Source organism: Heterodontus francisci, chromosome 35, assembly GCF_036365525.1.
Source record: "Heterodontus francisci isolate sHetFra1 chromosome 35, sHetFra1.hap1, whole genome shotgun sequence".
NCBI classification, from domain to species: Eukaryota; Metazoa; Chordata; class Chondrichthyes; order Heterodontiformes; family Heterodontidae; genus Heterodontus; species Heterodontus francisci.
In genome coordinates this window covers 16,631,894-16,654,526 of record NC_090405.1, presented here as the reverse complement: position 1 = coordinate 16,654,526, position 22,633 = coordinate 16,631,894, and the positions used below count along the sequence as shown (strand labels likewise).

Below are 22,633 nucleotides of genomic sequence, written 5' to 3'. Positions count from 1 at the left end.
TCCGGACCAGGTGATTTATCTTCCCTAAGCACAGCCAGCCTTTTTAGTACCTCCCTCTCCTAATTTGTACTCTCTCCATTGCCTCTACTCTCTTCATTTCGACTGATATTTTGTCAAATTCCACTTCCTTAGTGATCACTGATGCAAAGTACTCATTAAGTAGATTAACATTGCCCTGCACCTCTAAGCTTATATTATCCTTTTTGTCCCTAATAGGCCCGACTCAACCTCTTACTACCCACTTATCATTTACATGCTGCTCGAAGATTTTTGGGTTTCCTTTCATGTTGACTGCCAGTCTATTCTCATAGAAATAGAGAATAAGCAAATATAGAAGATGTAAGTATTTCCCATCCTTGATGAGGTGGAATTTTTTATGTTGTGGGTGGTAATGTCTTGGCCCACGAGTGTGGTGGAAGCAGAGACAATCAATGATTTGAAAAGGAAATTGGATGGATACTTGAAGGAAAGAAACTTGCAGGAGGAAAGGGATCGAGCTGGTGAGTGGAACTGACTAGATTGCTCCGGGGAGAGCCAGCATGGACGTGATAGGCCAAATGACCACCTTCTATGTTGTAAATGATTCTGTGTTGTTTCTCAAATTCAATCCACTGGTGCTTGGTAAATAATCTCAAAGTAAATTGTGCAACTGGAAAATCAGAACCAAGACAAGGGACACATAAGGAAGCGAAATTGCTGAAACCCGGGATTAAACCAGGGACCTTTAGATCTTCAGTCTAACGCTCTCCCAACTGAGCTATTTCAGCCCGACATTAACAGTGGCTTGGTGTCCTTGTTTTGGAAGAAAATACATACATTCAAGTTTTCCAAAAAATTAAAGAACAGAACATGTGAGTAATATACCCCATTGCTTTCTCAGTACTGATGGATTGTGAAGCGGGAGACAGCCAGAAGTGCCACTGAGCCGCACAGACCCCGAGCTGAGAATGAAATGAGATCAAATTCAATCTTTCATAGTGAGATGCTGCTGAGAGGTAAGAGTCCTGAATCAAAGCGAGACTTGCTTATTTCAAACACTCCCTGTACTCTCTGCTCATGAAGCCTTAAAAAAGGGAAAAACAGAATGGCACTCAAACTCACAACCCTGCCATTAAAAGTCTCATATTCGACTGACAGAACTGTCACTTCTACTCGGTCTCTTATTGGATGGATGCAACTCCAACGCAGGGATGACATTCAAATCCTCCCATGGGTCCACATGTCAGACTGAGTTCCATGTTGTAGACTCAAGCAAAGGAAATCTGCTCACTTCCAAAACTATCAGCGAATTGAAGCTGATTACAATCAACATCATCGGAGGTCAGAACTACCTGGTGAAAGGAGACACCCTGAAGAAGGATCCACAATTATTCAAAGGCATCGACAAAGTGAAAAACAAGAAAATCGATGAGTCAATGCAAGCCAAACAACAGAAACACTGAAGAATTCCATTCCATTCCAGTCCAGAACCCAGTCCTGTTGTTTTTGGAGTCAGGTCACAATTACAGCAACAACTTTATATTCCCACTTGGCTATCTGTACATTTAGTTAATTGCAATTTTGTCGACAAGCTCTTTGAATCTAGTTGTCTGGTCCTCAAGCCAGCTCCGTATGGAAGTTAATTCCACCTTCTGCAAGGCTGAAACCAATAGATAACCTTAATCTAAAGATGCCAGCAGACCAGGGCTCGTCCGGGATTTGAACGCGGGATCTCTCGCATGTTAATTAACCATACTTCCTAAGCGAGAATCATACCCCTAGACCAACGAGCCACTGACAGGTCAAGCTTTATTAGCTGCTGTGGAATTTCACTGGAACCCCCCAGCCAATCATCCATTTTTTTTCAGATCAAAGCAACATCCTGCAAATGCTGAAATCAAAACAGAAAGTGCTGGAAATGTTCAGCAGCTCTGGCAGCATCTGTGCTGTGAGAAACACAGTTAATGTTTCAGGGCACTCACCTTTTGTTTCAGCCATCCTTTCAGACTGCTTCTGTCCATCCAATCTCACTTTCTATTCTATCCACATTCTAACCATTCACTACGTTACTACATTTTTCATGAATTCCTCATTTCTTTTATTAATGACAATTTTGTATTTCTAGCCTTTGCTTCAGACACCACCACAAGTGGAATCATCTCTCCATCTACCCAATCAAACCACTTCGCTGTATCCTCACATTGCAATGTTTCTTTAGCCCTGACAGACTGTGGAGTTTCTGCTGCTTGATTGCAGTTCTTGCTTCCCGCCAGTAGATGTCACCTCACTCCAATACAGTGAAGTTTACAAATCTGAGAGAGACACAACAGGAAATAATTGTTCACATTATAGTGAATGTGTGGGATTTAGAAATACTAGGAGTGGAGACGAGTTATTATTGCACTCTGCTATTACATCTTTTATAATGGACTCCAGCATTTTCCCCACGACTGATGTCAGGCTAACCGGTATATAGTTCGCTGTTTTCTTTCTGCCTCTTTTTTTAAATAGCGGAGTTACATTAACTACCGTCCAATCCATTGGAACTGTTCCAGAGTCGATAGAATTTTGAAAAAAGACCGGAAATGCATCTGCTATTTCAATGGCCACTTCCTTAATTACTCTGGGATGTAGATTATCAGGCCCTGGGGATTTATCGGCCTTCAATCCCATCAATTTCCCAAACATTCCCTACTAATACTGATTTCATACAGTTCCTCCTTCTCACTAGACCCTATGTTCCCCAACATTTCTGGGAGATAATTTGTATCCTCCTTTGTGAAGACAGATCCAAAGTATGTATTTAATTGGTCTGCCATTTCTTTGTTCCCCATTATAAATTCCCCCGTTTCTGACTGTAAGGGGCCCACATTTGTCTTCACTAATCTTTTTCTCTACACATATCTATAGAAGCTTTTACAGTCAGTTTTTATGTTCTTTTCTAGCTTACTCTCATACTCTATTTCCCCCTTCTTAATCAATCCTTTTGTCCTCCTCTGCTAAATTCCAAACTGCTCACAATCTTCAGGTTTGCTGCTTGTTCTGACCATTTTATATTTCTCCTCCTTGGATCTAATACTTTCCTTAATTTCTTTTGTAAACCACAGTTGAGCCACCCTTCCTGTTTTACTTTTGCAGAGACAGGAATGAACAATTGTTGTAATTCATCCGTGCGCTCTTTAAATGCTAGCCATTGCCTATCCACTGTCAACCCTTTAAGTAACGTTCCCCAATCTATCATAGCCAACTCCCGCCTCATACCTTCATAGTTTCCTTTATTTAGATTCAGGACCCGAGTCTCGGAATCAACTCTCTCACAATCCATCTTAATGAAGAATTTTATCATATTATGGGCGCACTTCCCCAAGGGACCCCACACAACAAGATTGTTAACTAATCCTTTCTCATTACACAATACCCAGTCCAGGATGGCCTGTTCTCTAGAGGTGTTATACACCTCTATCAATTCTCCACTAATCTCCTTTGATATAGGCAGAATAATCCTAGCTTTTCCAACCTAACCTTGTAACTAAAATCCCCCATCCCTGGATCCATTCTGGTAAATCGCCTCTGCGTCCGCTCAAGGACCCTCACATTCTTTCTAAAGACTGCTGAGCAGAACTGGAAGCAACACTCCAATTGGGGCCTAACCAGAGTTTTATAATGGTTCAGCATAACTTCCCTGCTTTTGTACTCAATGCCTCTATTTATAATGCCCAAGATCCCATATGCTTTGCGAACCACTCTCGCAATATGACTTGCCACCTTCAAAGATTGATGCACATGAACCCCAAGTCCCTCTATTCCAGCACACTCTTTAGAACTGTGCCATTAAGTATATATTGCCTCTCCCTATTCCTTATGCCAAAATACATCACCTCACACTTGTCACTATTAAATTCCATCTGCCACCTGTCTGCCCATTCTGCTAGCCTATCACTGTCCTGTTGCAGGCAGTTCATATCATCCTCACTGTTTGCCGCTCCTCCAAGTTTGGTGTCATCGGCATATTTTGAGATTCTACTCTGTATTCCAAGATCCAAGTCAATTACCTTGAGCAAAAAAAGCAGTGGTTCTAGCACTGACCCTTGGGGAACACCACTGTCGACTATCCTCCAGTCTGACAAAGAACCATTTAATAAGACTCGCTGTTTTCTGTCCTTAAACCAATTTTCTATCCAATTGGACACTGACCCTCCTATACCACGAACCTCAATTTTGTTAACCGCCCTTTTATGTGGTACCTTGTCAAACGCTTCCTTAAAATCCATATAAACAACATCCACTGCATTCCCTTCATCAACCTGCTCTGTTAGTTCATCAAAAAATGCAGTTAGATTAGTCAAGCATGAACTCCCATTTATAAATCCATGCTCACTCTCCTTAATTAACTCGAACCTCTCCAAGTGACTGTTGATTTTTTACCCTGATTATTCTTTCTAAAACCTTACCCACCGCTGCTGTTAATCTAACTAGCCTGTAGTTACCCGGACTGTCCTTACACCCTTTCTTGAATAAGGGTGTCGCATTTGCCACTGTTTAATCCTCTGGCACCACCCCCGTATCCAGGGAAGATTGGAAGATTATAGCAAGCCCTTCCGTTATCTGCATCCGCATTTCCTTTCGCAACCTGGGATGTGAGCCATCCGGACCAGGTGATTTATCTTCCCTAAGCACAGCCAGTCTTTTTAGTACCTCCCTCTCCTAATTTGTACTCTCTCCATTGCCTCTACTTTCTTCACTTCAATTGATATTTTGTCAAATTCCACTTCCTTAGTGATCACTGATGCAAAGTACTCATTAAGTAGATTAACATTGCCCTGCACCTCTAAGCTTATATTATCCTTTTTGTCCCTAATAGGCCCGACTCAACCTCTTACTACCCACTTATCATTTACATGCTGCTCGAAGATTTTTGGGTTTCCTTTCATGTTGACTGCCAGTCTATTCTCATAGAAATAGAGAATAAGCAAATATAGAAGATGTAAGTATTTCCCATCCTTGATGAGGTGGAATTTTTTATGCTGTGGGTGGTAATGTCTTGGCCCACGAGCGTGGTGGAAGCAGAGACAATCAATGATTTGAAAAGGAAATTGGATGGATACTTGAAGGAAAGAAACTTGCAGGAGGAAAGGGATCGAGCTGGTGAGTGGAACTGACTAGATTGCTCCGGGGACAGCCAGCATGGACGTGATAGGCCAAATGACCACCTTCTATGTTGTAAATGACACTGTGTTGTTTCTCAAATTCAATCCACTGGTGCTTGGTAAATAATCTCAAAGTAAATTGTGCAACTGGAAAATCAGAACCAAGGCAAGGGACACATAAGGAAGCAAAATTGCTGAAACCCGGGACCTTTAGATCTTCAGTCTAACGCTCTCCCAACTGAGCTATTTCAGCTCTACATTAACAATGGATTGGTGTCCTTGTTTTGGAAGAAAATACATACATTCAAGTTTTCCAAAAAATTAAAGAACACAACATGTGAGTAATATTCCCCATTGCTTTCTCAGTACTGATGGATTGTGAAGCGGGAGACAGCCTGAAGTGCCACTGAGCCGCACAGACCCCGAGCTGAGAATGAAATGAGATCAAATTCAATCTTTCATAGTGAGATGCTGCTGAGAGGTAAGAGTCCTGAATCAAAGCGAGACTTGCTCATTTCAAACACTCCCTGTACTCTCTGCTCATGAAGCCTTAAAAAAGGGAAAAACAGAATGGCAGTCAAACTCACAACCCTGCCATTAAAAGTCTCATATTCGACTGACAGAACTGTCACTTCTACTCGGTCTCTTATTGGATGGATGCAACTCCAACGCAGGGATGGCATTCAAATCCTCCCATGGGTCCACATGTCAGACTGAGTTCCATGTTGTAGACTCAAGCAAAGGAAATCTGCTCACTTCCAAAACTATTAGCGAATTGAAGCTGATTACAATCAACATCATCGGAGGTCAGAACTACCTGGTGAAAGAAGACACCCTGAAGAAGGATTCACAATTATTCAAAGGCATCGACAAAGTGAAAAACAAGAAAATCGATGAGTCAATGCAAGCCAAACAACAGAAACGCTGAAGAATTCCATTCCATTCCAGTCCAGATGTTTTTGGAGTCAGGTCACAATTACAGCAACAACTTCATATTCCCACTTGGCTATCTGTACATTTAGTTAATTGCTATTTTGTCGACAAGCTCTTTGAATCCAGTTGTCTGGTCCTCAAGCCAGCTCCGCATGGAAGTCAATTCCACCTTCTGCAAGGCTGAAACCAATAGATCACCTTAATCTAAAAATGCCAGCAGACAAGGGCTCGTCCGGGATTTGAACCCAGTATCTCTCCAATGTTAATTAATCATACTCCCTAAGCGAGAATCATACCCCTAGACCAACGAGCCACTGATAGATCCGGCTTTATTAGCTGCTGTGGAATTTCACTGGAACCCCCCAGCCAATCATCCATTTTTTTTCAGATCAAAGCAACATCCTGCAAATGCTGAAATAAAAACAGAAAGTGCTGGAAATGTTCAGCAGCTCTGGCAGCATCTGTGCTGTGAGAAACACAGTTAACGTTTCTGGGCACTCACCTTTTGTTTCAGCCATCCTTTCAGACTGCTTCTGTCCATCCAATCTCACTTTCTATTCTATCCACATTCTAACCATTCACTACGTTAATACATTTTTCATGAATTCCTCATTTCTTTTATTAATGAGAATTTTGTATTTCTGGCCTTTGCTTCAGACACCACCACAAGTGGAATCATGTCTCCATCTACCCAATCAAACCACTTCGCTGTCTCCTCCCATTGCAATGTTTATTTAACCCTGACAGACTGTGGAGTTTCTGCTGCTTGATTGCATTTCTTGCTTCCCGCCAGTAGATGTCACCTCACTCCAATACAGTGAAGTTTACAAATCTGAGAGAGACACATCAGGAAATAATTGTTCACATTATAGTGAATGTGTGGGATTTAGAAATACTAGGAGTGGAGACGAGTTATTATTGCACTCTGCTATTACATCTTTTATAATGGACTCCAGCATTTTCCCCACGACTGATGTCAGGCTAACCAGTATATAATTCGCTGTTTTCTTTCTGCCTCTTTTTTTAAATAGTGGAGTTACATTAACTACCGTCCAATCCATTGGAACTGTTCCAGAGTCTATAGAATTTTGAAAAAAGACCAGAAATGCATCTGCTATTTCAAGGGCCACTTCCTTAAGTACTTTGGGATGTAGATTATCAGGCCCTGGGGATTTATCGGCCTTCAATCCCATCAATTTCCCAAACATTCCCAACTAATACTGATTTCATACAGTTCCTCCTTCTCACTAGACCCTATGTTCCCCAACATTTCTGGGAGATAATGTGTATCCTCCTTTGTGAAGACAGATCCAAAGTATGTATTTAATTGGTCTGTCATTTCTTGGTTCCCCATTATAAATTCCCCCGTTTCTGACTGGAAGGGACCCACATTTGTCTTCACTACTCTTTTTCTCTTCACATATCTATAGAAGCTTTTACAGTCAATTTTGATGTTCTCTGCAAGCTTATTTCCACTTGTTAATCAATCCCTTTGTCCTCCTCTGCTAAATTCCAAACTGCTCACAATCTTCAGGTTTGCTGCTTGTTCTGGCCATTTTATATTTCTCCTCCTTGGATCTAATACTTCCCTTAATTTCTTTTGTAAGCCACAGTTGAGCCACCCTTCCTGTTTTACATTTGCACAGACAGGAATGTACAATTGTTGTAATTCATCCATGCGCTCTTTAAATTCTAGCCATTGCCTATCCACTGTCAACCCTTTAAGTAACGTTCCCCAATCTAACATAGCCAACTCCCGCCTCATACCTTCATAGTTTCCTTTGTTTAGATTCAAGACCCGAGTCTCGGAATCAACTCTCTCACTCTCCATCTTAATGAAGAAGTTTATCATATTATGGGCGCACTTCCCCAAGGGACCCCACACAACAAGATTGTTAACTAATCCTTTCTCATTACACAATACCCAGTCCAGGATGGCCTGTTCTCTAGAGGTGTTATACACCTCTATCAATTCTCCACTCAATCTCCTTTGATATAGGCAGAATAATCCTAGCTTTTCCAACCTAACCTTGTAACTAAAATCCCCCATCCCTGGATCCATTCTGGTAAATCGCCTCTGCGTCCTCTCAAGGACCCTCACATTCTTTCTAAAGTCTGCTGAGCAGAACTGAAAGCAACACTCCAATTGGGGCCTAACCAGAGTTTTATAATGGTTCAGCATAACTTCCCTGCTTTTGTACTCAATGCCTCTATTTATAAAGCCCAAGATCCCATATGCTTTGCAAACCACTCTCGCAATATGTCTTCCCACCTTCAAAGATTGATGCACATGAACCCCAAGTCCCTCTATTCCAGTACACTCTTTAGAACTGTGCCATTAAGTATATATTGCCTCTCCCTATTCCTTATGCCAAAATACATCACCTCACACTTGTCACTATTAAATTCCATCTGCCACCTGTCTGCCCATTCTGCTAGCCTATCACTGTCCTGTTGCAGGCAGTTCATATCATCCTCACTGTTTGCCACTCCTCCAAGTTTGGTGTCATTGGCATATTTTGAGATTCTACTCTGTATTCCAAGATCCAAGTCAATTACCTTTAGCAAAAAAAGCAGTGGTTCTAGCACTGACCCTTGGGGAACACCACTGTCGACTATCCTCCAGTCTGACAAAGAACCATTTAATAAGACTCGCTGTTTTCTGTCCTTAAACCAATTTTCTATCCAATTGGACACTGACCCTCCTATACCACGAACCTCAATTTTGTTAACCGCCCTTTTATGTGGTACCTTGTCAAACGCTTCCTTAAAATCCATATAAACAACATCCACTGCATTCCCTTCATCAACCTGCTCTGTTAGTTCATCAGAAAATGCAGTTAGATTAGTCAAGCATGAACTCCCATTTATAAATCCATGCTCACTCTCCTTAATTAACTCGAACCTCTCCAAGTGACTGTTGATTTTTTACCCTGATTATTCTTTCTAAAACCTTACCCACCGCTGCTGTTAATCTAACTAGCCTGTAGTTACCCGGACTGTCCTTACACCCTTTCTTGAATAAGGGTGTCGCATTTGCCACTGTTTAATCCTCTGGCACCTCCCCCGTATCCAGGGAAGATTGGAAGATTATAGCAAGCCCTTCCATTATCTGCATCCGCATTTCCTTTCGCAACCTGGGATGTGAGCCATCCGGACCAGGTGATTTATCTTCCCTGAGCACAGCCAGCCTTTTTAGTACCTCCCTCTCCTAATTTGTACTCTCTCCATTGTCTCTACTCTCTTCACTTCGACTGATATTTTGTCAAATTCCACTTCCTTAGTGATCACTGATGCAAAGTACTCATTAAGTAGATTAACATTGCCCTGCACCTCTAAGCTTATATTATCCTTTTTGTCCCTAATAGGCCCGACTCAACCTCTTACTACCCACTTATCATTTACATGCTGCTCGAAGATTTTTGGGTTTCCTTTCATGTTGACTGCCAGTCTATTCTCATAGAAATAGAGAATAAGCAAATATAGAAGATGTAAGTATTTCCCATCCTTGATGAGGTGGAATTTTTTATGCTGTGGTTAGTAATGACTTGGCCCACGAGTGTGGTGGAAGCAGAGACAATCAATGATTTGAAAAGGAAATTGGATGGATACTTGAAGGAAAGAAACTTGCAGGAGGAAAGGGATCGAGCTGGTGAGTAGAACTGACTAGATTGCTCCGGGGAGAGCCAGCATGGACGTGATAGGCCAAACGACCACCTTCTATGTTGTAAATGACTCTGTGTTGTTTCTCAAATTCAATCCACTGGTGCTTGGGAAATAATCTCAAAGTAAATTGTGCAACCAGAAAATCAGAACCAAGGCAAGGGACGCATAAGGAAGCAAAATTGCTGAAACCCGGAATTGAATCAGGGACCTTTAGATCTTCAGTCTAACGCTCCCCCAACTGAGTTTTTCAGCCCTACATTAACAGTGGCTTGGTGTCCTTGTTTTGGAAGAAAATACATACATTCAAGTTTTCCAAAAAATTAAAGAACACAACATGTGAGTAATATTCCCCATTGCTTTCTCAGTACTGATGGATTGTGAAGCGGGAGACAGCCAGAAGTGCCACTGAGCCGCACAGACCCCGAGCTGAGAATGAAATGAGATCAAATTCAATCTTTCATAGTGAGATGCTGCTGAGAGGTAAGAGTCCTGAATCAAAGCGAGACTTGCTCATTTCAAACACTCCCTGTACTCTCTGCTCATGAAGCCTTAAAAAAGGGAAAAACAGAATGGCACTCAAACTCATAACCCTGTCATTAAAAGTCTCATGTTCGACTGACAGAACTGTCACTTCTACTCGGTCTCTTATTGGATGGATGCAACTCCAACGCAGGGGTGGCATTCAAATCCTCCCATGGGTCCACATGTCAGACTGAGTTCCATGTTCTAGACTCAAGCAAAGGAAATCTGCTCATTTCCAAAACTATCAGCGAATTGAAGCTGATTACAATCAACATCATCAGAGGTCAGAACTACCTGGTGAAAGAAGACACCCTGAAGAAGGATCCACAATTATTCAAAGACATCGACAAAGTGAAAAACAAGAAAATCGATGAGTCAATGCAAGCCAAACAACAGAAACACTGAAGAATTCCAGTCCAGAACCCAGTCCTGTTGTTTTTGGAGTCAGGTCACAATTACAGCAACAACTTTATATTCCCACTTGGCTATCTGTACATTTAGTTAATTGCAATTTTGTCGACAAGCTCTTTGAATCCAGTTGGCTGGTCCTCAAGCCAGCTCCGTATGGAAGTCAATTCCACCTTCTGCAAGCCTGAAACCAATAGATAACGTTAATCTAAAAATGCCAGCAGACCAGGGCTCGTCCGGGACTTGAACCCGGGATTTCTCGCATGTCAATTAACCATACTCCCTAAGCGAGAATCATACCCCTAGACCAATGAGCCACTGACAGGTTAGGCTTTATTAGCTGCTGTGGAATTTCACTGGAACCCCCCAGCCAATCATCCATTTTTTTTCAGATCAAAGTAACATCCTGCAAATGCTGAAATAAAAACAGAAAGTGCTGGAAATGTTCAGCAGCTCTGGCAGCATCTGTGCTGTGAGAAACACAGTTAACGTTTCTGGGCACTCACCTTTTGTTTCAGCCATCCTTTCAGACTGCTTCTGTCCATCCAATCTCACTTTCTATTCTATCCACATTCTAACCATTCACTACGTTACTACATTTTTCATGAATTCCTCATTTCTTTTATTAATGACAATTTTGTATTTCTGGCCTTTGCTTCAGACACCACCACAAGTGGAATCATGTCTCCATCTACCCAATCAAACCACTTCGCTGTATCCTCACATTGCAATGTTTCTTTAACCCTGACAGACTGTGAAGTTTCTGCTGCTTAATTGCAGTTCTTGCTTCCCGCCAGTAGATGTCACCTCACTCCAATACAGTGAAGTTTACAAATCTGAGAGAGACACAACAGGAAATAATTGTTCACATTATAGTGAATGTGTGGGATTTAGAAATACTAGGAGTGGAGACGAGTTATTATTGCACTCTGCTATTACATCTTTTATAATGGACTCCAGCATTTTCCCCACGACTGATGTCAGGCTAACCGGTATATAATTCGCTGTTTTCTTTCTGCCTCTTTTTTTAAATAGTGGAGTTACATTAACTACCATCCAATCCATTGGAACTGTTCCAGAGTCTATAGAATTTTGAAAAAAGACCAGAAATGCATCTGCTATTTCAAGGGCCACTTTCTTAAGTACTCTGGGATGTAGATTATCAGGCCCTGGGGATTTATCGGCCTTCAATCCCATCAATTTCCCAAACATTCCCAACTAATACTGATTTCATACAGTTCCTCCTTCTCACTAGACCCTATGTTCCCCAACATTTCTGGGAGATAATGTGTATCCTCCTTTGTGAAGACAGATCCAAAGTATGTATTTAATTGGTCTGTCATTTCTTGGTTCCCCATTATAAATTCCCCCGTTTCTGACTGGAAGGGACACACATTTGTCTTCACTACTCTTTTTCTCTTCACATATCTATAGAAGCTTTTACAGTCAATTTTGATGTTCTCTGCAAGCTTATTTCCACTTGTTAATCAATCCCTTTGTCCTCCTCTGCTAAATTCCAAACTGCTCACAATCTTCAGGTTTGCTGCTTGTTCTGGCCATTTTATATTTCTCCTCCTTGGATCTAATACTTCCCTTAATTTCTTTTGTAAGCCACAGTTGAGCCACTATTCCTGTTTTACTTTTGCACAGACAGGAATGAACAATTGTTGTAATTCATCCATGCGCTCTTTAAATTCTAGCCATTGCCTATCCACTGTCAACCCTTTAAGTAACGTTCCCCAATCTAACATAGCCAACTCCCGCCTCATACCTTCATAGCTTCCTTTGTTTAGATTCAAGACCCGAGTCTCGGAATCAACTCTCTCACTCTCCATCTTAATGAAGAAGTTTATCATATTATGGGCGCACTTCCCCAAGGGACCCCACACAACAAGATTGTTAACTAATCCTTTCTCATTACACAATACCCAGTCCAGGATGGCCTGTTCTCTAGAGGTGTTATACACCTCTATCAATTCTCCACTCAATCTCCTTTGATATAGGCAGAATAATCCTAGCTTTTCCAACCTAACCTTGTAACTAAAATCCCCCATCCCTGGATCCATTCTGGTAAATCGCCTCTGCGTCCTCTCAAGGACCCTCACATTCTTTCTAAAGTCTGCTGAGCAGAACTGAAAGCAACACTCCAATTGGGGCCTAACCAGAGTTTTATAATGGTTCAGCATAACTTCCCTGCTTTTGTACTCAATGCCTCTATTTATAAAGCCCAAGATCCCATATGCTTTGCAAACCACTCTCGCAATATGTCTTCCCACCTTCAAAGATTGATGCACATGAACCCCAAGTCCCTCTATTCCAGTACACTCTTTAGAACTGTGCCATTAAGTATATATTGCCTCTCCCTATTCCTTATGCCAAAATACATCACCTCACACTTGTCACTATTAAATTCCATCTGCCACCTGTCTGCCCATTCTGCCAGCCTGTCACTGTCCTGTTGCAGGCAGTTCATATCATCCTCACTGTTTGCCACTCCTCCAAGTTTGTTGTCATCGGGATATTTTGAGATTCTACTCTGTATTCCAAGATCAAAGTCATTTATCTTGAGCAAAAAAGCAGTGGTTCTAGCACTGACCCTTGGGGAACACCACTGTCGACTATCCTCCAGTCTGATAAAGAACCATTTCATAAGACTCGCTGTTTTCTGTCCTTAAACCAATTTTCTATCCAATTGGACACTGACCCTCCTATACCACGAACCTCAATTTTGTTAACCGCCCTTTTATGTGGTACCTTGTCAAACGCTTCCTTAAAATCCATATAAACAACATCCACTGCATTCCCTTCATCAACCTGCTCTGTTAGTTCATCAAAAATGCAGTTAGATTAGTCAAGCATGAACTCCCATTTATAAATCCATGCTCACTCTCCTTAATTAACTCGAACCTCTCCAAGTGACTGTTGATTTTTTACCCTGATTATTCTTTCTAAAACCTTACCCACCGCTGCTGTTAATCTAACTAGCCTGTAGTTACCCGGACTGTCCTTACACCCTTTCTTGAATAAGGGTGTCGCATTTGCCACTGTTTAATCCTCTGACACCTCCCCCGTATCCAGGGAAGATTGGAAGATTATTGCAAGCCCTTCCGTTATCTGCATCCGCATTTCCTTTCGCAACCTGGGATGTGAGCCATCCGGACCAGGTGATTTATCTTCCCTAAGCACAGCCAGCCTTTTTAGTACCTCCCTCTCCTAATTTGTACCCTCTCCATTGACTCTACTCTCTTCACTTCGACTGATATTTTGTCAAATTCCACTTCCTTAGTGATCACTGATGCAAAGTACTCATTAAGTAGATTAACATTGCCCTGCACCTCTAAGCTTATATTATCCTTTTTGTCCCTAATAGGCCCGACTCAACCTCTTACTACCTACTTATCATTTACATGCTGCTCGAAGATTTTTGGGTTTCCTTTCATGTTGACAGCCAGTCTATTCTCATAGAAATAGAGAATAAGCAAATATAGAAGATGTAAGTATTTCCCATCTTTGATGAGGTGGAATTTTTTATGTTGTGGGTGGTAATGTCTTGGCCCACGAGTGTGGTGGAAGCAGAGACAATCAATGATTTGAAAAGGAAATTGGATGGATACTTGAAGGAAAGAAACTTGCAGGAGGAAAGGGATCGAGCTGGTGAGTGGAACTGACTAGATTGCTCCGGGGAGAGCCAGCATGGACGTGATAGGCCAAATGACCACCTTCTATGTTGTAAATGATTCTGTGTTGTTTCTCAAATTCAATCCACTGGTGCTTGGTAAATAATCTCAAAGTAAATTGTGCAACTGGAAAATCAGAACCAAGGCAAGGGACACATAAGGAAGCGAAATTGCTGAAACCCGGGATTAAACCAGGGACCTTTAGATCTTCAGTCTAACGCTCTCCCAACTGAGCTATTTCAGCCCGACATTAACAGTGGCTTGGTGTCCTTGTTTTGGAAGAAAATACATACATTCAAGTTTTCCAAAAAATTAAAGAACACAACATGTGAGTAATATTCCCCATTGCTTTCTCAGTACTGATGGATTGTGAAGCGGGAGACAGCCAGAAGTGCCACTGAGCCGCACAGACCCCGAGCTGAGAATGAAATGAGATCAAATTCAATCTTTCATAGTGAGATGCTGCTGAGAGGTAAGAGTCCTGAATCAAAGCGAGACTTGCTCATTTCAAACACTCCCTGTACTCTCTGCTCATGAAGCCTTAAAAAAGGGAAAAACAGAATGGCACTCAAACTCACAACCCTGCCATTAAAAGTCTCATATTCGACTGACAGAACTGTCACTTCTACTCGGTCTCTTATTGGATGGATGCAACTCCAACGCAGGGATGACATTCAAATTCTCCCATGGGTCCACATGTCAGACTGAGTTCCATGTTGTAGACTCAAGCAAAGGAAATCTGCTCACTTCCAAAACTATCAGCGAATTGAAGCTGATTACAATCAACATCATCGGAGGTCAGAACTACCTGGTGAAAGGAGACACCCTGAAGAAGGATCCACAATTATTCAAAGGCATCTACAAAGTGAAAAACAAGAAAATCGATGAGTCAATGCAAGCCAAACAACAGAAACACTGAAGAATTCCATTCCATTCCAGTCCAGAACCCAGTCCTGTTGTTTTTGGAGTCAGGTCACAATTACAGCAACAACTTTATATTCCCACTTGGCTATCTGTACATTTAGTTAATTGCAATTTTGTCGACAAGCTCTTTGAATCCAGTTGTCTGGTCCTCAAGCCAGCTCCGTATGGAAGTCCATTCCACCTTCTGCAAGGCTGAAACCAATAGATAACCTTAATCTAAAAATGCCAGCAGACCAGGGCTCGTCCGGGATTTGAACCCGGGATCTCTCGCATGTTAATTAACCATACTCCCTAAGCGAGAATCATACCCCTAGACCAACGAGCCACTGACAGGTCAAGCTTTATTAGCTGCTGTGGAATTTCACTGGAACCCCCCAGCCAATCATCCATTTTTTTTCCAGATAAAAGCAACATCCTGCAAATGCTGAAATAAAAACAGAAAGTGCTGGAAATGTTCAGCAGCTCTGGCAGCATCTGTGCTGTGAGAAACACAGTTAATGTTTCAGGGCACTCACCTTTTGTTTCAGCCATCCTTTCAGACTGCTTCTGTCCATCCAATCTCACTTTCTATTCTATCCACATTCTAACCATTCACTACGTTACTACATTTTTCATGAATTCCTCATTTCTTTTATTAATGACAATTTTGTATTTCTAGCCTTTGCTTCAGACACCACCACAAGTGGAATCATGTCTCCATCTACCCAATCAAACCACTTCGCTGTATCCTCACATTGCAATGTTTCTTGAACCCTGACAGACTGTGGAGTTTCTGCTGCTTGATCGCAGTTCTTGCTTCCCGCCAGTAGATGTCACCTCACTCCAATACAGTGAAGTTTACAAATCTGAGAGAGACACAACAGGAAATAATTGTTCACATTATAGTGAATGTGTGGGATTTAGAAATACTAGGAGTGGAGACGAGTTATTATTGCACTCTGCTATTACATCTTTTATAATGGACTCCAGCATTTTCCCCACGACTGATGTCAGGCTAACCGGTATATAATTCGCTGTTTTCTTTCTGCCTCTTTTTTTAAATAGCGGAGTTACATTAACTACCGTCCAATCCATTGGAACTGTTCCAGAGTCGATAGAATTTTGAAAAAAGACCAGAAATGCATCTGCTATTTCAAGGGCCACTTCCTTAATTACTCTGGGATGTAGATTATCAGGCCCTGGGGATTTATCGGCCTTCAATCCCATCAATTTCCCAAACATTCCCTACTAATACTGATTTCATACAGTTCCTCCTTCTCACTAGACCCTATGTTCCCCAACATTTCTGGGAGATAATTTGTATCCTCCTTTGTGAAGACAGATCCAAAGTATGTATTTAATTGGTCTGCCATTTCTTTGTTCCCCATTATAAATTCCCCCGTTTCTGACTGTAAGGGGCCCACATTTGTCTTCACTAATCTTTTTCTCTACACATATCTATAGAAGCTTTTACAGTCAGTTTTTATGTTCTTTGCTAGCTTACTCTCATACTCTATTTCCCCCTTCTTAATCAATCCTTTTGTCCTCCTCTGCTAAATTCCAAACTGCTCACAATCTTCAGGTTTGCTGCTTGTTCTGACCATTTTATATTTCTCCTCCTTGGATCTAATACTTTCCTTAATTTCTTTTGTAAACCACAGTTGAGCCACCCTTCCTGTTTTACTTTTGCACAGACAGGAATGAACAATTGTTGTAATTCATCCGTGCGCTCTTTAAATGCTAGCCATTGCCTATCCACTGTCAACCCTTTAAGTAACGTTCCCCAATCTATCATAGCCAACTCCCGCCTCATACCTTCATAGTTTCCTTTATTTAGATTCAGGACCCGAGTCTCGGAATCAACTCTCTCACAATCCATCTTAATGAAGAATTTTATCATATTATGGGCGCACTTCCCCAAGGGACCCCACACAACAAGATTGTTAACTAATCCTTTCTCATTACACAATACCCAGTCCAGGATGGCCTGTTCTCTAGAGGTGTTATACACCTCTATCAATTCTCCACTAATCTCCTTTGATATAGGCAGAATAATCCTAGCTTTTCCAACCTAACCTTGTAACTAAAATCCCCCATCCCTGGATCCATTCTGGTAAATCGCCTCTGCGTCCTCTCAAGGACCCTCACATTCTTTCTAAAGACTGCTGAGCAGAACTGGAAGCAACACTCCAATTGGGGCCTAACCAGAGTTTTATAATGGTTCAGCATAACTTCCCTGCTTTTGTACTCAATGCCTCTATTTATAAAGCCCAAGATCCCATATGCTTTGCGAACCACTCTCGCAATATGACTTGCCACCTTCAAAGATTGATGCACATGAACCCCAAGTCCCTCTATTCCAGCACACTTTTTAGAACTGTGCCATTAAGTATATATTGCCTCTCCCTATTCCTTATGCCAAAATACATCACCTCACACTTGTCACTATTAAATTCCATCTGCCACCTGTCTGCCCATTCTGCTAGCCTATCACTGTCCTGTTGCAGGCAGTTCATATCATCCTCACTGTTTGCCGCTCCTCCAAGTTTGGTGTCATCGGCATATTTTGAGATTCTACTCTGTATTCCAAGATCCAAGTCAATTACCTTGAGCAAAAAAAGCAGTGGTTCTAGCACTGACCCTTGGGGAACACCACTGTCGACTATCCTCCAGTCTGACAAAGAACCATTTAATATGACTCGCTGTTTTCTGTCCTTAAACCAATTTTCTATCCAATTGGACACTGACCCTCCTATACCACGAACCTCAATTTTGTTAACCGCCCTTTTATGTGGTACCTTGTCAAACGCTTCCTTAAAATCCATATAAACAACATCCACTGCATTCCCTTCATCAACCTGCTCTGTTAGTTCATCAAAAAATGCAGTTAGATTAGTCAAGCATGAACTCCCATTTATAAATCCATGCTCACTCTCCTTAATTAACTCGAACCTCTCCAAGTGACTGTTGATTTTTTACCCTGATTATTCTTTCTAAAACCTTACCCACCGCTGCTGTTAATCTAACTAGCCTGTAGTTACCCGGACTGTCCTTACACCCTTTCTTGAATAAGGGTGTCGCATTTGCCACTGTTTAATCCTCTGGCACCTCCCCCGTATCCAGGGAAGATTGGAAGATTATAGCAAGCCCTTCCGTTATCTGCATCCGCATTTCCTTTCGCAACCTGGGATGTGAGCCATCCGGACCAGGTGATTTATCTTCCCTAAGCACAGCCAGTCTTTTTAGTACCTCCCTCTCCTAATTTGTACTCTCTCCATTGTCTCTACTTTCTTCACTTCAACTGATATTTTGTCAAATTCCACTTCCTTAGTGATCACTGATGCAAAGTACTCATTAAGTAGATTAACATTGCCCTGCACCTCTAAGCTTATATTATCCTTTTTGTCCCTAATAGGCCCGACTCAACCTCTTACTACCCACTTATCATTTACATGCTGCTCGAAGATTTTTGGGTTTCCTTTCATGTTGACTGCCAGTCTCTTCTCATAGAAATAGAGAATAAGCAAATATAGAAGATGTAAGTATTTCCCATCCTTGATGAGGTGGAATTTTTTATGTTGTGGGTGGTAATGTCTTGGCCCACGAGTGTGGTGGAAGCAGAGACAATCAATGATTTGAAAAGGAAATTGGATGGATACTTGAAGGAAAGAAACTTGCAGGAGGAAAGGGATCGAGCTGGTGAGTGGAACTGACTAGATTGCTCCGGGGAGAGCCAGCATGGACGTGATAGGCCAAATGACCACCTTCTATGTTGTAAATGACTCTGTGTTGTTTCTCAAATTCAATCCACTGGTGCTTGGTAAATAATCTCAAAGTAAATTGTGCAACTGGAAAATCAGAACCAAGGCAAGGGACACATAAGGAAGCAAAATTGCTGAAACCCAGGACTGCACCAGGGACCTTTAGATCTTCAGTCTAACGCTCTCCCAACTGAGCTATTTCAGCTCGACATTAACAGTGGATTGGTGTCCTTGTTTTGGAAGAAAATACATACATTCAAGTTTTCCAAAAAATTAAAGAACACAACATGTGAGTAATATTCCCCATTGCTTTCTCAGTACTGATGGATTGTGGAGGGGGAGACAGCCAGAAGTGCCACTGAGCCGCACAGACCCCGAGCTGAGAATGAAATGAGATCAAATTCAATCTTTCATAGTGAGATGCTGCTGAGAGGTAAGAGTCCTGAATCAAAGCGAGACTTGCTCATTTCAAACACTCCCTGTACTCTCTGCTCATGAAGCCTTAAAAAAGGGAAAAACAGAATGGCACTCAAACTCACAACCCTGCCATTAAAAGTCTCATATTCGACTGACAGAACTGTCACTTCTACTCGGTCTCTTATTGGATGGATGCAACTCCAACGCAGGGATGACATTCAAATCCTCCCATGGGTCCACATGTCAGACTGAGTTCCATGTTGTAGACTCAAGCAAAGGAAATCTGCTCACTTCCAAAACTATCAGCGAATTGAAGCTGATTACAATCAACATCATCGGAGGTCAGAACTACCTGGTGAAAGGAGACACCCTGAAGAAGGATCCACAATTATTCAAAGGCATCGACAAAGTGAAAAACAAGAAAATCGATGAGTCAATGCAAGCCAAACAACAGAAACACTGAAGAATTCCATTCCATTCCAGTCCAGAACCCAGTCCTGTTGTTTTTGGAGTCAGGTCACAATTACAGCAACAACTTTATAGTCCCACTTGGCTATCTGCACATTTAGTTAATTGCAATTTTGTCGACAAGCTCTTTGAATCCAGTTGTCTGGTCCTCAAGCCAGCTCCGCATGGAAGTCAATCCCACCTTCTGCAAGGCTGAAACCAATAGATAACCTTAATCTAAAAATGCCAGCAGACCAGGGCTCGTCCGGGATTTGAACCCGGATCTCTCGCATGCTAATTAACCATACTCCCTAAGCGAGAATCATACCCCTAGACCAACGAGCCACTAACAGGTCAAGCTTCATTAGCTGCTGTGGAATTTCACTGGAACCCCCCAGCCAATCATCCATTTTTTTTCAGATCAAAGCAACATCCTGCAAATGCTGAAATAAAAACAGAAAGTGCTGGAAATGTTCAGCAGCTCTGGCAGCATCTGTGCTGTGAGAAACACAGTTAATGTTTCAGGGCACTCACCTTTTGTTTCAGCCATCCTTTCAGACTGCTTCTGTCCATCCAATCTCACTTTCTATTCTATCCACATTCTAACCATTCACTACGTTACTACATTTTTCATGAATTCCTCATTTCTTTTATTAATGACAATTTTGTATTTCTAGCCTTTGCTTCAGACACCACCACAAGTGGAATCATGTCTCCATCTACCCAATCAAACCACTTCGCTGTATCCTCACATTGCAATGTTTCTTTAACCCTGACAGACTGTGGAGTTTCTGCTGCTTGATTGCAGTTCTTGCTTCCCGCCAGTAGATGTCACCTCACTCCAATACAGTGAAGTTTACAAATCTGAGAGAGACACAACAGGAAATAATTGTTCACATTATAGTGAATGTGTGGGATTTAGAAATACTAGGAGTGGAGACGAGTTATTATTGCACTCTGCTATTACATCTTTTATAATGGACTCCAGCATTTTCCCCACGACTGATGTCAGGCTAACCGGTATATAATTCGCTGTTTTCTTTCTGCCTCTTTTTTTAAATAGCGGAGTTACATTAACTACCGTCCAATCCATTGGAACTGTTCCAGAGTCGATAGAATTTTGAAAAAAGACCAGAAATGCATCTGCTATTTCAAGGGCCACTTCCTTAATTACTCTGGGATGTAGATTATCAGGCCCTGGGGATTTATCGGCCTTCAATCCCATCAATTTCCCAAACATTCCCTACTAATACTGATTTCATACAGTTCCTCCTTCTCACTAGACCCTATGTTCCCCAACATTTCTGGGAGATAATTTGTATCCTCCTTTGTGAAGACAGATCCAAAGTATGTATTTAATTGGTCTGCCATTTCTTTGTTCCCCATTATAAATTCCCCCGTTTCTTTCTGTAAGGGGCCTACATTTGTCTTCACTAATCTTTTTCTCTACACATATCTATAGAAGCTTTTACAGTCAGTTTTTATGTTCTTTGCTAGCTTACTCTCATACTCTATTTCCCCCTTCTTAATCAATCCTTTTGTCCTCCTCTGCTAAATTCCAAACTGCTCACAATCTTCAGGTTTGCTGCTTGTTCTGACCATTTTATATTTCTCCTCCTTGGATCTAATACTTTCCTTAATTTCTTTTGTAAACCACAGTTGAGCCACCCTTCCTGTTTTACTTTTGCACAGACAGGAATGAACAATTGTTGTAGTTCATCCGTGCGCTCTTTAAATGCTAGCCATTGCCTATCCACTGTCAACCCTTTAAGTAACGTTCCCCAATCTATCATAGCCAACTCCCGCCTCATACCTTCATAGTTTTCTTTGTTTAGATTCAGGACCCGAGTCTCGGAATCAACTCTCTCACAATCCATCTTAATGAAGAATTTTATCATATTATGGGCGCACTTCCCCAAGGGACCCCACACAACAAGATTGTTAACTAATCCTTTCTCATTACACAATACCCAGTCCAGGATGGCCTGTTCTCTAGAGGTGTTATACACCTCTATCAATTCTCCACTAATCTCCTTTGATATAGGCAGAATAATCCTAGCTTTTCCAACCTAACCTTGTAACTAAAATCCCCCATCCCTGGATCCATTCTGGTAAATCGCCTCTGCGTCCTCTCAAGGACCCTCACATTCTTTCTAAAGTCTGCTGAGCAGAACTGGAAGCAACACTCCAATTGGGGCCTAACCAGAGTTTTATAATGGTTCAGCATAACTTCCCTGCTTTTGTACTCAATGCCTCTATTTATAAAGCCCAAGATCCCATATGCTTTGCGAACCACTCTCGCAATATGACTTGCCACCTTCAAAGATTGATGCACATGAACCCCAAGTCCCTCTATTCCAGCACACTCTTTAGAACTGTGCCATTAAGTATATATTGCCTCTCCCTATTCCTTATGCCAAAATACATCACCTCACACTTGTCACTATTAAATTCCATCTGCCACCTGTCTGCCCATTCTGCTAGCCTATCACTGTCCTGTTGCAGGCAGTTCATATCATCCTCACTGTTTGCCGCTCCTCCAAGTTTGGTGTCATCGGCATATTTTGAGATTCTACTCTATATTCCAAGATCCAAGTCAATTACCTTGAGCAAAAAAAGCAGTGGTTCTAGCACTGACCCTTGGGGAACACCACTGTCGACTATCCTCCAGTCTGACAAAGAACCATTTAATAAGACTCGCTGTTTTCTGTCCTTAAACCAATTTTCTATCCAATTGGACACTGACCCTCCTATACCACGAACCTCAATTTTG

At 41.7% G+C, this 22,633-nt stretch overlaps 4 non-coding genes across 4 annotated transcripts; all 4 read right to left on the bottom strand.

Annotated features, from left to right (window-relative positions):
- Window positions 1–694: 694 nt before the first annotated feature.
- Window positions 695–767, bottom strand: trnaf-gaa (transfer RNA phenylalanine (anticodon GAA)). Its single transcript has one exon. It is a non-coding gene; the product is annotated as a tRNA-Phe (tRNA).
- Window positions 768–14,503: 13,736 nt separating this feature from the next.
- Window positions 14,504–14,576, bottom strand: trnaf-gaa (transfer RNA phenylalanine (anticodon GAA)). The gene has a single exon. It is a non-coding gene; the product is annotated as a tRNA-Phe (tRNA).
- A 916-nt stretch (window positions 14,577–15,492) lies between these two features.
- Window positions 15,493–15,581, bottom strand: trnap-agg (transfer RNA proline (anticodon AGG)). Its single transcript is given in 2 exon segments — window positions 15,493–15,528; window positions 15,546–15,581. It is a non-coding gene; the product is annotated as a tRNA-Pro (tRNA).
- Window positions 15,582–20,117: 4,536 nt separating this feature from the next.
- On the bottom strand, window positions 20,118–20,205 carry trnap-agg (transfer RNA proline (anticodon AGG)). The gene is given in 2 exon segments: window positions 20,118–20,152; window positions 20,170–20,205. It is a non-coding gene; the product is annotated as a tRNA-Pro (tRNA).
- Between the last annotated feature and the right edge of the window lie 2,428 nt (window positions 20,206–22,633).